The sequence below is a fragment of the Acanthopagrus latus genome, chromosome 21, assembly GCF_904848185.1.
Source record: "Acanthopagrus latus isolate v.2019 chromosome 21, fAcaLat1.1, whole genome shotgun sequence".
In the NCBI taxonomy this organism is placed as follows: Eukaryota; Metazoa; Chordata; class Actinopteri; order Spariformes; family Sparidae; genus Acanthopagrus; species Acanthopagrus latus.
The window spans coordinates 23,921,377-23,923,821 of record NC_051059.1 but is presented as its reverse complement, the minus strand read 5'-3'; the positions used below and the strand labels follow the sequence as shown (position 1 = coordinate 23,923,821).

The following is a 2,445-nucleotide window of genomic DNA, read 5'->3' as shown; positions in this document are numbered from 1 at the left end:
ATTCATAAGAGCGCTTTTATTTCCAACATTTTCTTTCATTCCTGAGTTAAAGAAAGCAAGAAAAACATTCCTGGATTCGTCCATCAAAAGTTAGCGGGTCTGTTCCGGGCTGAGAAACCGTCGATCCGTCCAAGTTTCATGACGGACGCTGGTGGAAAGATGATCTGCTTGTTAGTCAGCGACACAAGAGTTTTCAAAAGTGATCTACAGTTTCTTTTCATCTAATTATGATGAGTGCACAGACCAGATGTTGGTCAGTTTTTTAAGTAACGTGTACTTAATGCACCTGAACAACAACAGAAACTGCCAGTGTTAAGATTGTTGATCTGTTAACGGCCAGAGATTCAGATGCATCTTAACAACCCCTCTCCTAAAAACACAAGAAACTCCAGAGGCTTTCACTAAAAAAAGTACCGGTTTGTCTGTTCTGGGCTCCAACATGCAAAACGTCTGATTCCGTGCAGACGACCGGCTCCAACTTTAGATGTGAAAGACTCATTTCAAGGTAATGAAAACAACATTTATTAGTTCCAGCTAATTAAACACCAATGAAAACAACACCGGTGCATGTCATACTCCATTTCTGCCTTTTTTAAATATCGCTATGTTTACACTTAAATAACTGAATCTGCTGGATTAATGTACAATAATAAACTTCACATGGGTCAAAGGACTAAAAATAAATAAGTCAGGCCTTTCTGACATCACGCAGCTTCCGAAAATCAGCGACGAGCAGCTAATCACCAGCGTTTAATTAGAGGCAGCGCCCTCGTACGAACACATAATAGAGAATTCCATTATATATCGAAAACAGTGAAGAGCTCTCGAGTCATCTTCACATCCCACTGACAGTAATCCTCTGACAATCGATGATTAATCAAGTCTCCATCTGAAGAGATTAGATCTAAAAAAAAAAAAAAAAAGTTTTAAAAATGTGATATTAATCAGGGATTGACGAAAAACACCCGGCGGCGACGCGCTTTAACGACTCCTGTAATTACCTCTGCTGTCTGGGTTTTAATGAACTTCTCAAAGAATTAATGACTGAAAAGAAAAGTTCCCACACACCCCTGCTAACTCGGTCCACACGTGTCTTTTTACTGCCAGTTTTGTGTGAAGAGGAGGGTTGTTAGACGGAGTCAGAGAGCCGCAGGTACGGACAGTTCCGTGTTGTTTAATCCTCACCTGACAGATGGTGAGAAATGCCTGCAGGCTGCCAGTCGGATGATTAAGACGGCAGCAGGTTTCCTCGGAGAGCCACTTCCTGGCTCTGCTGGGCGGACTACAGGTGAGCCGCTCCTCATCAGATCTTACAGAGACGAGTGAAATGAGGTTTTGTTAAGCTGACAGGTTTTCTTTTCTGTCGGCGGCTGCACGACTTCATCGCTGTCGACTGCTGGGATACAAAAATCTCAGTGTTTGGAGGTCGGTGTTGTGAGAATAACGATGCTGAATCTGAATCTGAATCTGAAACTACAGTGTGAGACTCTCATACTTGTCTACAGTCACATATAAAATACAAATATGTAGATAGAGGTATTAAAGTACCACGAGGATGTAAGAGTCGCTGAGGACTGGACATTGTGTCTGACTTCTTCAATATTTCAGTATTTTGGCAAAAAGGAGTCACAAAAGAAAAAAAAGAATAAATGAAATCACAAGTGGTGAAAGAAACTGCAGCTTAGCATCCAAATCTGTGCAGATCCGTTTTAAACGAGGTAATGGTACGTAGGATTTACAAGCTGGTGGCATCTCCGACACAAATACCTGTACTGTTGCGTGTAGATGTGTGTGTGGTTCCTTTCGAGGAGTCTGCTGTCATTTCCAATATGATTTGATGAGGATAAACACAGTGAACAGCTGTGCAGATGTGCAGATGTGCAGATGTGTGTAATTGCGCTGCACCTTGACGCGGCATCTCTCAGATCCAAGGATGCAGATTTGTCGACGTATGTGTCCTGTTGGCTTCAGACAGCTGCAGGGGTTTAACCAAGAGAAGGGAAAGTTTTTCATACAGTAGAGAACAACTGAGGGTTAACAGATTTCTGTAAAAATCAACTGTGTTGAGTCGTAGATAAATACAGACTGCTTCCTGATTAAAACACATTAAAATTTGATCCAAGAAAATGAAAAAAAAAGGAAATTTTCAAGAGTTCTTGAAGTTGGTAACATCAGCTGCTGTCAGGCTGAAGTTATTAATAAAAAAAAATCAAACACACATCTGCCTTCTGTAAAAAAAAAAAAAAAAACGCCCGCTCGAGGGATCTTACCCTTCGGTCCCATTCGAGAGGCTTTGAGCAAGGCACTGAGATTGCTGGATGAAAGTAAACCCGGCCAGATTCTTTGAGAGCAGACGAGTCATCTCACCTGACCTTCGCTCTCCTTGTGGCGCCTCCTCCCGTCTGAAGCTATAAATATGAATGTCTTCACACAACACTCGGTGCA

At 41.9% G+C, this 2,445-nt stretch overlaps 1 long non-coding RNA gene across 1 annotated transcript; it reads right to left on the bottom strand.

The window, feature by feature from the left end:
* LOC119011488 lies at positions 1-544 on the bottom strand. Its single transcript, XR_005072207.1, has 2 exons — positions 415-544; positions 1-148 (listed from the first exon to the last, which is right to left on the bottom strand). It is a non-coding gene; the product is annotated as an uncharacterized LOC119011488 (long non-coding RNA).
* Between the last annotated feature and the right edge of the window lie 1,901 nt (positions 545-2,445).